Below are 13,485 nucleotides of genomic sequence, written 5' to 3'. Positions count from 1 at the left end.
TTCCTCACTGGACCCATCTCAGTCCTGGTCAACCAGCACCTCCAACCAAACATGCGGACACCCATCCTTTGCAAAAGAAATCAGTCACTTCCCGGAACATTTCAAACCCATTCTCATCCTTCTCTCACCTGCAAGCATTCTTGTGATTAATGAGGTGACCTCACTTTATGCTAACATCCCAGACACACAGAGCCTGTCAGCTCTAGTAAACTACCTATCCCAATTGCCAACTGAAAGTCTTCCTAAACCTCATTTATCGTCATCGTAGCTAACTTCATCCTTACCCTCCCTGAATCCATCAACACCTACACAAATAATTTCTCCAAGGACTTTCTCTCCTCTAATCACCCCATAGATCTTATTCAGCAACATTCTAATAGGCTTTATCCTCCTCTCACTGACTAATACAGCTCCCACTTCGAACAAAATTAAAAGCAGTCCTTAGGCCTTGACACCCTGAATACATTACTATGCAAAGTCAAGCCCTGGAAGGAGAACTACTCTCTCCGGTATCCTCTCGAGACCAACCAAAACCACCATAACCCTCCTAATCTCCATACCAGTATAGTCAAACCATATGACAGTCCCCAACCATTATCCCTACCACAAGTTTGCAGCTCCTGCAATAATTCCCACTGTAAAATCTGCATTGTGCACCCACCTACCCCAGTCCTGCCCTGCCCTGTCCTGGTAAAGCAGAGCAACTTGCAATGCCACATATGCCATTTATGAACTAAGTTGTGTCCACTACGTAACATTTTATGGAGGAATGAGGACCACGAAACCAGCAGAGGACACAGATGAACATAGGAGAACTGTGCTTGGGGTACCTAGTAGCTAGTTCCTGAACATGCTTTTCAGCATGATTCAAGAGACCTGAGTGCCTGCTATACCACACAAGCATTTGGATCCCCCCATCTGATACCAGTTTCCCTAAAATCTGTTGCTCAGTACACCTCCTGCACTTAACATCTGTTAATGCATTTCTCCTCCTCTCATTTCATCGTCATTTTAGACACCTCACTCTGTTCCTTATTACTTTCATGTTTTAATTTTCATTCTGTTTCCTCCCCTGCCTCTCATTTCCACCCCCCAACCCCCTTAGTTTTTAATTTTCTTAATTACACTATTCATTTGTCTTCCTCTAATCCATATTTACTTTTCACTTAGTTCTTACCATCTCTGGCTTTTAGGAACAGTGCTTATAAATGTACTATTTTGACCTCTGATTGTCTCTGAGAGCCGCCCTTCATCCATGTCACCCCTGGTCCACATAACTAGTGGCTCGCTTTCATCCTGGGGTGTGAGTGACCTGCACTTCTACTTTAACCTTTGCCAGCTACCCCTCTCACATCCCAAAGGGTTCAACTAACAGATTCTTAAGCTAGGACATTGTGTGTACTTTTATGTTTGTAAATTGGTAGTGTTAAATATTTGATCTAAATGTAAACACCTCCCTGAAACTCTGTCTTATAAAAATACCATAATTATTACATTAATGTTAGAGAAGAGCATGTGGACCATTTTGAGTAATAAAGATTTTTTTCTAATATTTTCTATTTTTTATTGAGTTAGGCAATGGAAGTTTTGGACAGATGACAAGTATTAGATGTATTTGCAGTCTCAATGTTGAAGTCATGTTTTCATTGCTAGGGAAATTGGTTAAGTCATTTACCTTGACAAAGGATTTACTTCAAAAGACAGCAAGCTTCCTTTCTCATCTGTGTGCACCTGTTGACGACTTAAGGTTCCTACTATTTAGAAAGTGGTGTCCATTACAAATTATCCACATTCCACCAGAAGATTTGTACTATATTTACACTTAATGATAGTTAAAACAATTCACAGACACTATACGATATTTGTTTAGCTTTATTTTATGGAATCTTCAGTGGTTACTGTAACAACATGATTTGTCTTACAAATCTGTTCGATATGGTCATAAAAGGTTGCTGATCGAAACTAATACCAAACAAAAACAAAATTGTATGTATAGCTTTTTGATTCACAGATGGTATCAGCATTGAAACATTTAACAAAAAGGTAAATATTAAATTTCTCTAAGCATAGAAGGATGACACTCCAATGCGAGACATACATAAAGGTACAAGGGCTATCCAGAAAATAACCTCCATTAGACTACAAATAAAATATTGGACTGTGTAAAACAAATTTATGGGAAAATTTATAAATGAAATATTTTACTTCTGCAAATAATCCAACAATGTAAAATCCAGGATGGAATAACAAACTCCCCCCCCCCCCCCAACACACACACACACACACACACACACACACACACACACACACACACACACACACACGCGTGTGTGAAGTTCATCTTGTTCTTTGTGCACACATTAACATCCATATAGTTGAGTGTAGCTTTCATTTTCTGATTAGCATTTCTTAAAACATAGTGTACAATTAGTATTCATGTCTCTAGTCTCAAATATTCGTTGTCCAAAGATAATTTAAAAAATTCCTCATTATTCTATAAAATTCAATTTTGTCTAGACACCTAATAACAGTATGTGCAAAATATTGCAGAAGTAAAGTGTTCTTATAAGAAAAGTGTCAAAATTCAGTCTCCAGATCACTTCCTTTTATTTGCATATGACCATTTTTGGGCCAGCTGCCCATCTTCATATCATTTGTTATAGTTACACAATAACCGGTCGACAGGTTTTTTTATTTTTTATTTTTTATTTTTTATTTTTATTTTTAAGCAACGATTGTGGTAACTCCACTTAGACAAATATGTCTAGTTTTGATAAAGTGTACTTTATGATTTAAATGAAAAAAACAAACTCCTATTAACTGACTCAAGTACCCATTACTGTTGAGAAAAATGAGCTTGGAGAGTTTGAGCTGTTGTAGGAAAGTTAGCTCTGATGTGCTACACAGCTGTAGTGAGGATAACAGCTGGACAGGTGGGAAAAATTTAGGTCCCTTAAGGGTTGGCTGGACAGTCCTAGGAATGGGAAGGTTGAGGGGCTGGGGTGGTGGTGAGGGTGGGGGTGGAAGGGAAGAATGGGAGGTGATAACAAGAAGTGAGGCACATAGAAAGAAAATGGTATACAACAGTTTTGTCATCGGCAAAAGAAATGCCTTGGCCTTTCTACCTCAGTTAGTTAAGGGAAGTCTCAGAGTCTCAGGTAACGTAGTACAGCCATGGTTCAGCAGATAACTAATTGTTTATCACATAGTAGGAAATATGTTGAAAGTCCTGCTGAAATGTAGTAGTCACAAAAGAGTTGTGTGCCAACTATTGTAGGAAGAATTAGTGGCCAAGTATCATGCCACAAACTTCTAAAACCCAAGTTGTAGAGGACAAAAGTTCTATATGCAAGGATTTTGGACAGGAGGTACATCTTATGAAAGTGGTTGGTGCAGTAGACAGTATTGACATGGATCTTGGATGTAGTATTCGTAGTACCACCATAAAGATGGCTTCAGCAACAGTTCATACAAAATGTTGGTTTTGTTCATGTTTTGATGCATTATGATTGCCCCAAATTGAACAGCTCTGCAAGGTCAGTAAAGAGTTATACTGAGGCTTCAGTCAGTTCCTATTGATGTTATTGGCAAATAGGGTTTTATGAATCAGTGGGAAAGAGACAGAGAAACTGACTGGGCTAACTTTAGATTATTTAAGGCCAGACACTGCAATTTGTGGAAACATTCCTGTAGTCACTCATGTGAAGGCAACCCAGTTTTGAGGTTACCCCACAAATCAGGCTATCATTATTTTAAGGTAGTAAAATAACTGATAATTTTGAACACGAACCATGTGAAGATAAAAAAAAGGGAAATTAACTTACTGCAACAAAATAACAAATGGAACAGAAGGCTATATAAATCATATACATACTACTCGTATTTCATTGGAATCTTGGCATAGGAAACATGAATAAGGATAGATACAACTAAGCATCCAGTTGCTGCAGGTCAGGTATGGCAACAGAATGTCAATTTTTTTAATATGACAACTACTCCCAAGATTTTGCAGTGATCAGCGTCTGAGTTTTTGCTCAGAAATAAATGAACATTTAACACTAATGGTCAGAATATACGGTGCTCCAACTGGTAGTTTTGAGTTATTCATAAAATAACTTTATTCATCATTAACTTTTTAACTCATAAACATAAAAAGTTAACACTAAATGGAGATTTTAATTTAACTGTTTAGAGTGTATCTAGTCTAAAATTATATGAGATTTCCTCGCCATTTCATATAATGTAGATCCCTTACACAATTTTCAACAAGAGTTAGGGGTGTGAAGAACACTGCTACCGATAACAGTTTTATAGATGCATCAAGACTGTGAAATCAAAATATAAATCCTGTAGTTAAAGATCTTTCAGAGCATTCTGCTCAACTGCTGATGTTTAATACTGTGATGCCCAACATAAAAAACTAAAAATGGAAGCATGCAAATGTAATAAATGATACAAGGAATAAAAAAAGTATTTGCAAAATATAGACTAGGAAGATTTAATCAAAACATGCATGGTGATGTATTTTGTTGAATTACAAAGCACAAATCACTCTGACCACGGGTTGCAAGGGACTAACCTATTGTGAGGATGAGAGAACACACGAGAAGGAGGGGGAAGACATTAATGTTTAATGTCCCATCAACAACGAGGTCATTAGGGATGGAGCACAAGCTCGGATTTGGGAAGAATGGAGAAGGAAATCAGCCTTGTCCTCTCAAAGGGGCCATCTTGGCATTTGCCTGCAGCAATATAGGGAAATCATGGGAAACCTAAATCAGTATGGCCAGATGCAGGTTTGAACCATCATCCTCCTGAATCCAAGTCCAGCATGCTAACCACTGCTCCACCTCACTTATTATGAGAGAAGACAAAGATAAAGCAATCATTTACTTTACAACTTTCATAGGCTACTTTGAAACTTTTCATTCTATAAAGACTAATCCACATAAGAAAATTACAGTAAATGTTCCTAAACATGAGTTTCAAATGGAATCACAATCTCATGCTAAACTAAGAGAAAACTTCCAATTTTAACAAAATAATGTAATTGGATAAATAAGAAATCTACTCACCAAGTGGTGGCAGAACATTCACATAAAACAAGATTATAATTAGGCAAGCTTTTGGAGCGAGAGACTCTTTCTTCAAGCAGAAGAGTTGAAGAGGAAGGTAGACGGGTGAAGGAAAAGGACTGGAGAGGTCTAGGGAAAGGAGTAGATTTTGGGAAAGTTGTCAGGAACCGCAGGTCATGGGACAATTACAAGACAGGATGAAAAGGAAAGACTGATTGTTGGGGACTGCACTGGAAGAGATTTGAAAACCCGAGAGCTTAAAGGTGGAAGGCAGGATAATATGCAATAGTCAATAAGAGTGAAAAGCAAAGTGCATTGTACGTAACAGAGGTGGAAGGGTGTTGGTGAAAAATAGGCAAGTAAGACACTGAAAGATGTAGAAAACTAAAACAAAGTGAAGAAAAGAGTAGTTACTGTCAAGAAATGCTGATATGGAAGAAATTAATGTAAATTAAGACCAGGTGGGTGGTGAGAACCAAGGATTTACTGTAGCACTAATTCCCACCTGCAGAGTTCTGTAAAACTGGTATCTGGGGGAAGAATCCAGATGGCGCATGTGGTGAAACAGACTCCGAGGTCGTGATTGTAGTAGAGCATACTCTGCAACAGGATATTGTGAGTTACCTGTGTACACTGATGTAAAAGGCGGAACAGTATTTACATAACAGCTGGTATATGACATGTGTAGATCCACAGGTGGCTCTCCCTCTGATAGCATATATTTTGACAGTTACAGGGTTGGTACAGGTGGTGGTAGGAGGATGTATAGGGCAAGTCACACAATGGGGACATCATAGGATTAAGAGCGATAGGGTAGGGAGATGGTTGCAAAAGGAGCATAGGGTCTGACAAGAATATTGTGGAGACTGGGAAGGCAATGAAAACCTATTCTAGGTGTGGTGGACAAAATCTTAGACAGAATGGCTCTCATTTCATAGCATGATTTTAGGAAGTCATTCCAGACCAGGATAATACTGAGTGAGCAGTGGTGTGCTCTGAAGGTGGGTGTTTTTTTTTTTTTTTTTTTTATTTGGAGGGATCAGCAGTACCAGGATTGCATGTGTTGTTGGCCTGGGAAATCTTGTTTTGTACTAAAGTGTTTTCCTCAAATGCAAAGGCTCTATGGCAGGGAATATTTGACACGGAAAGGATGCAACAGTCAAGATTTAAGTGTTGTTGTTTTTTTAGTAGGTTTAATGTGGACAGAAGTGTGTAGCTGGCCTTCAATGGGGAAGAGATCAACATCAAAGAAAGTGGCATGGGATTTGGAATAGGACCATGTGAAATTTAATTGGGAGAAGGCATTCAGAGAGTCTAGGAATTTTAACAGCTCAGCCTCACTGAGTTCATATGGTAAAGATGTCATCAATGTATCTAAACCAAACCAGGGGCTGAAGGCTTATGTATCCCAGGAAAGCCCCCTCCAAGTGACCCCTGAGAAGGTTGGCATAGGAAGGAGCCATCCTGATTCCCATGGCTGTACCCCTTATATGTCTGTCTGTATGTCTATTCCTCAAAGGTGAGATAGTTGTTGGTAAACATAAAATTGATTAAGGTGAGTAGGAAGGTTGTCATAGGTTTGGAATCAGGTGGGCTCTAAGAGAATGTTCATCAGCAGACAGGCCATGTACATAGGGGATGTTGATACAGAGGGAGGTAGCATCAATGGTGACAGGTAAGGTGTGTGGTGGGAGTGGGATGGGCACGGATTTCAGACGAGCTAGGAAATGGTTGGTATCTTTGACATAGAAGGAAAGTTTCTGTACTATGGGTTGCAGGTGCTGATGAACCAGGGCAGATACATGTTTGGTGAGTGCTTTGAAGCCAGCAACTATAGGATGGCCAGGATGATTGGGTTTGTGCATCATAGAAAGAAGGTAAAATGTGGGAATGCATGGTTTGGGTGGGGTGAGAAGTTCTATGGGTTGAGATGTTTGTCTTTGTGAGGGGTCTGAGGTTTTAAGGATGGACTGGAGGTCAGTTTGAATCAGAGGGATGGGATCTTGATGGCAGACACTGTATGTAGAGGTGTCAGACAATTGGCGTAGACCTTCACTAACACACTACTCTCAGTAAAGTGCCACATAGGTAGATCCTTTGTCTGCTGGGAGGATAATGATGGAGTCATCAGCTTTTAGGGAACATAGAGCCTGGAGTTCTGCAGAGGACAGGTTACGGTCATGTCATAGGAGCCTGAGGAAGGGTTATGAAGCAATGTTGGATGTGAGGAACTCTTTGAAGGCTTGTAAGGGATGATTTTGAGGTAGTGGATCAAGTTGGGATCACGGTTGGAACTGTTCCAGGCAGGGTTGAATATCAGGTTTTGAAAGGTTTTGGGACTGGGTTGCAAAGTGATATTTCCAGTTGACATTACGCGTGAAGGAAAGCAGGTGCTTCACCAAAGCAGTATGATCAAATACAGGTTTAAGTTTGCAAGTGAGACCCTTAGATAATACAGATAATTCAAGAGGGGAACGTGTTTTAAATGAGAGGTTGAGGACACAGTACTGTTGTGACTGGTTCTTGTGATTATGGATTATTCTTGTCTGGAGGCAATGGTGAAGGCTGTGGGATGTTAAGGAGATTGGACAAGCTCGGTTTGTAGGAGAGGAGTGATGGTTGACAGTGTGACTGTTTAGGGAGCTGCAGAGAGACAGGAAGCGAAACACCACTGTTCAGGTAGTTTAGGAGAAGGTGGGATAGCTCTTTGAGGTGAAGTCTGGCATATTGTTTCAGTTTGAAGTTGGCTTGGCAGATGATACCATAAAAGGAAACATGAGGGGGCAGGTATCTACAGGTTTCTGTAAAAGGAGAGAAGTCTGGTGTCCTGGAAATTGGCTGAGGAGGCATATAGGTCACAGATCAGCTGGCTAAGATTAAGAGATTGCCGAGACAGAAAATTAATGTAAATCAAGGTCAGGTGTCTGCCCCAATAGCTGAATGGTCAGCTTGGCAGTCTGTCATGCCAAGGGGCCCATGTTCGATTCCCGGCTGGCTCAGAGATTTTCTCCACTCAGGGACTGGTTATTGTGTTGTCCTCATTATCATTTCATCACCACCAGTGGAAGGCAATGGGAAACCACCACTGGAATCACTTCCCTAGACACTCATGCAGTGGACCTCTCTGATGAGGCTTCCCCCAAGACAAGACCTGCCATAAGGCAGAACACAAAGTTTTTTTTAAGGTGTGTGGGTGGTGAGAACCAAGGACATGTCCTAGCACTCATTCCCATCTAAGGAGTTCTGAAAAACTGGTGTCTGGGGAAAGAATCCAGATGGTACATATGGTGAGACAGGCACCGAGGTCGCCATTGTCATGTAGTAGAGCATGCTCCGCAACAGGATAGTGCATGTTACATCAATATAAAATGCCTAATAGTGTTTACATAACAGCTGGTATATGACATGTCGTTTCACAGATGTCTCTCCCTTTTATAGCATATGATTTGCCAGTTACAGGGCTGGAGGGTGCACACGGCTGGAGGGTGCACAGGGCAAGTCTTGCAGTGGGGACAGTCACAGGGATAGGGGCCATACAGTAGGGACATGGGTGTAAAAGGAGCATAGGGTTTGACAAGAACATTGCGGAGATGGGAGGGCGACAAAAAGATATTCTAGGTGTGGTGGGAAAAATTTCAGACAGAATGGACCTCATTTCAGAGCATGATTTTAGGAAGCCATGGCCTTGTCGAAGTAACTGACTAATACATCAATTAATATAATACTATTTTATATAATTAATACATTAATTAATGCATTAATCAGCTACTTCAACAATGCCATGACCCCCTAAAAATCATACCCTGAAATGAGATCCATTCTGATATTTTGCTCCCCACACTTAGAACAGCTTTTTGTCACCCTCCTAATCTCTACAATATTCTTGCCAGACCCTACACTCCTTCTACACCCATCTCCCTACCCTATGGCTCCTACCTCTGTGACGTCCCCACTGTATGACTTGACCTATACACCCTCCTACCGCCACCTGTACCAGCCCAGTAACTGTCAAAACATATGCTATCAAAGAGAGAGCCACCTGTGGATCTACACATGTCATATACCAGCTGTTATGTCAACACTGTTCGGCCTTTTACATCAGCATGACTACCACCAAATTGTCGGTTAGGATGAATGGGCATAGACAGGGAGTGTATACTGGCAACACGCAATATCCTGTTGCAGAGCGAGCTCTACTGCATGACAATAAAGACCTCGGTGCCTGTTTCACCACACGCACCATCTGGATTTTTCCCCAGACACCAGTTTTCAGAAGTCCGGAGGTGTGAACTAGCGCTACAACATGTCCTTGCTTCTCGCCACCCACCTGGCCTTAAATTATGTTAATTTCTTCCATCTCAGCATTTCTTCACAGTAATTACTATTTTCTTCACTTTGTTTCTGTCTTCTATATCTTTCATTGCCTTACATGCCTATTTTTCACCACCACCCTCCCACCTCTTATGTACAATGCACATCGCTTTTCACTCTTATTAACTCATGCACAATTTTTAAGCAGTAATTTGTCTCTTGAATATTACCCTGACTTCCACCTTTAAGTTCTCAGGTTTTCAAATCTCTTCCGATGCTGTCCCCAGCAATCAGTCTTTCCTTCTCATCCCGTCCGATAACCCTCCCCTGACCTGCAGTTCTAGATGACTTTCCCAAAATCTACTCCTTTCCCTAGACCTCTCCAGTCCTTTTCCTTCACCCTTCTTCCTTTTTCTTCAACCCTTCTGTCTCAAGGAAGAGTCACTCACTCCAAAAGCTTGCCTAATTATAATCTTCTTTTATGTTCTGCCACCGTTTGGTGAGTAGATTTTTTTATCTATCCAATTAAATTAACATAAAACTTTAATTCATGTCAAGGGACATGAATGATAGCGAGGTTAAATCCCATAAAAAGTGTATTGGAAAATTTTAAGCAAAGTCATCACAGCATCAAAATGAAAACTATCTGTAACTTAGTAAAGGTAAGGCAGCAAAAACAAAACAATAAAATGGTGAAACTGCTTTGAAGGGAAATAATAAACTGATGAAATATAGCTCCAAAATTGCAGACCCTGTAAGAATATTTTTCTGTCAGTTGGAGACAGTTTGTGTCTGGCAGTTACACAAAATTCAACTACATCATCATTTCCAACAGCACTACAAATATAATCAACTCTCTCAAAAATAAATGTTCCAGTGGTTATGATAAACCAGTACAACAGTAAAATGATGTTCAGCAGAGCTTTACACTATGCTAAGTTATGTAGGTCACTAACCTTTCCAGTGTGGTATATTCCAGAAAGATTTAAATACACTGCTGGCAAAACACTTAAAAATTATAATAGCATTTGGAGTCCATGTTGGAATATCAACAACATTATGGAAAGGATAAACTGCTATCACTCCAGCAGCTAGAGATAGTGCCCAAGTGTGCACGGTGTGTGTGTGTGTGTGTGTGTGTGTGTGTGTGTGTGTGAAGGAGCTTTTGGCCAAAAGTTCAGTGTGCAGCTGTCTTTTTTCCATGTGTGTCTCCAATTCAATGGGTCTTCTTTACAGTTAGTAGCACTCTATACTTTTCATAACATTGTTCTTATACCCATTTGGAATATTTTGTGACCTGGCTAGGGTCTTGCAAACCATGATAGTTCTCAAACAATAGTTAAAATGTGGAGATGGTTTATGGTTCTTACCTGCATACCAGAAAGTAGGGTGTGTCAGTTCCATATCAATCACACAGCAACAGACATTCAGAATTGGAAGCAGACAGACATGGTGAACCACAGGGTCTTCTATTTCTGATATACATAAACACACACAGAAGATGTACTCTACTGGTCCAGAGTTCTTCAAGCTACATACTTTATTTGAATGTACAAACACATTGCACAAACTAAATATTTTATCTTTTCGTCATGTAAGTACAATACAACATGGTTTAGATTCTAGCCTCCTCCAAGTACCCATCCTTTGCCCCTAATACAGCTGCACAAACTCTTGGTATTGTGGAGAAAAGATTTTGTACTGCATTTGCAAATATTGCATTCCAACATGTTTGTAAATTATTCCATAGAGCTTCGACATTAGATGACCTCAGTTTTCTAACCTCCCTACCAAGTTAATCCCACAAGAGTTCAACAGGATTTAAGTCAGGGGCTGATTTGGCCAAATCATAATATTCAGTTCCTCCTATTTCTTTTTTCTATTGTCATATCCTCTGCACAATGTAGAAACAAGTTTGAGATAACTGTCCTGCTGCAGAACAAACCCACGACTAATACATCTCTCACCAGGTAGAACTGCATTGTTGATCAGTATACAGTGATATCCTTCCTTCTTAATGTTCCATTAATTCTCACTATATCATCGACTATCACCTGCAAAACATCCCCATACCATGCCTGATCCCTCACCGCGCTTCACTATTGGTGTTATGCACCGACTCTTCATATGTTCTCCACAAAGTCGATGAACAAACATTCCATGATGGCTTCCAAATACTTCAAACAGATTCGTCTGGAATTAACACCTTGGATATTCGAATAGAACCACCTCAGGTACAGGAAGATCAATGTTGTTGTGGATACTCATCAGCACCTCTCTAGGCAAACAACCAATCAAATACACAACAGATGCACTTGATCTTTATATCTTTGTGCTTTTTTTTGTATCAGAATGGGGATATGATACAATATTTAAAACAAAATCTTGGTTTTAACCACAAATCCCGAGTTGTGATAGGTCATTGGAAACTTTTGACTGATAATGTACACTACTGGTCATTAAAATTGCTACACCACAAAGATGACGTGCTACAGACACGAAATTTAACCAACAAGAACAAGATGCTGTGATATGCAAACGATTAGCTTTTCAGAGAATCCACAAAAGGTTGGCGCCTGTGGTGACACCTACAACGTGCTGACATGAGGGAAGTTTCCAACCGATTTCTCATACACAAACAGCAGTTGCTTTTTTTTTTTTTTTAGGATTAAAAAACAACATCATCAAATGTCCTTTGAGAGGTTTGTCAAATTGATAAAACAAAGAACACGAGCAGCTGCTCGTGGGTCATCCGCTAAAATGGCATCGAAAGTACTTGGCAGGTTAACATCTAGACACAGTGTGTTAAAATCTGGACAGGACATTAAAATGTGTCGAACCGTCAGCAAGTGCCCACATGGGCAGAACGGAGCCGGCGCAGCCGTCAGCAGATGGCGATGGCTGAACCGGCAGAGTCCAATTCTTAACCGGGCCAAAACTACCTCCTCCCGCCGAGAAGGGCGTGAGGAGGACGTCCAAGCCACGGGAAGAGGTTTTAAGGCCCGAAGCTTGTTGTCTGTAAGTGCAGCCCAATCGGCATGCCACAGCGATAGAATGCGCTGACAAATGACCCTGCTAAAATCGGACGAAGGGACACAACAAGAAGCTGTCCGAGGCTGGAGGACCGCAGCCTTGGCCGCGGCATCTGCAGCTTCGTTCCCAGGGATACCGACATGGCCAGGAACCCACATAAAGCTAACCGGAGAACCGACGTCCACCAGCTGCTGAAGAGAGCATTGGATCCGGTGTACGAAAGGGTGAACCGGGTACGGATCACTGAGGCTCTGGATGGCACTCAGGGAGTCGGAGCAGATGACATAAGCAGAATGTCGGTGGCGGCAGATGTAAAGAACAGCCTGGTAGAGGGCAAAGAGCTCAGCTGTGAAGACCGAACAATGGCCATGGAGCCGGTATTTGAAACTTTGTGCCCCGACAATAAAGGAACACCCGACCCCGTCATTGGTCTTAGAGCCATCTGTATAAATGAAAGTCATACTGATGAACTTCGAACGAAGTTCCAAAGAACGGGAGTGGTAGACCGAACCGGGGGTAACCTCTTTTGGGAGTGAGCTGAGGTCAAGGTGAACGCGGACCTGAGCCTGGAGCCAAGGTGGCGTGTGGCTCTCGCCCACTCGAAAGGTTGCAGGGAGTGAAAAATTAAGGTGTTGAAGGAGGCGACGAAAGCGAACTCCAGGGGGTAGCAGGGCAGAGACATACAACCCATATTGACGGTGGAGAGAATCGTCGAAAAAGGAACGATAAGACGGATGGTCGGGCACTGACAGTAGCCGACAGGCATACCGACAAAGCAGTATATCGCGCCGGTAGGTGAGTGGCAATTCGCCAGCGTCAGCATGAAGACTCTCTACGGGACTAGTATAAAATGCTCCGATCGCAAGTCGTAAACCCCGATGTTGTATGGAGTTGAGGCGGCGTAAGATGGATGGCCGTGCAGAGGAGTATACGAAGCTCCCATAATCCAGCTTGGAACGGACGATCGACCGATATAGACGAAGTAGGACGGTTCGATCCGCTCCCCACGACGTACCACTGAGAACACGGAGGACATTTAAAGAACGGGTACAACGGGCGGCCAAAT

The sequence above is a fragment of the Schistocerca cancellata genome, chromosome 2, assembly GCF_023864275.1.
Source record: "Schistocerca cancellata isolate TAMUIC-IGC-003103 chromosome 2, iqSchCanc2.1, whole genome shotgun sequence".
Taxonomy (NCBI): domain Eukaryota; kingdom Metazoa; phylum Arthropoda; class Insecta; order Orthoptera; family Acrididae; genus Schistocerca; species Schistocerca cancellata.
This window is presented reverse-complemented; position numbering follows the sequence as displayed.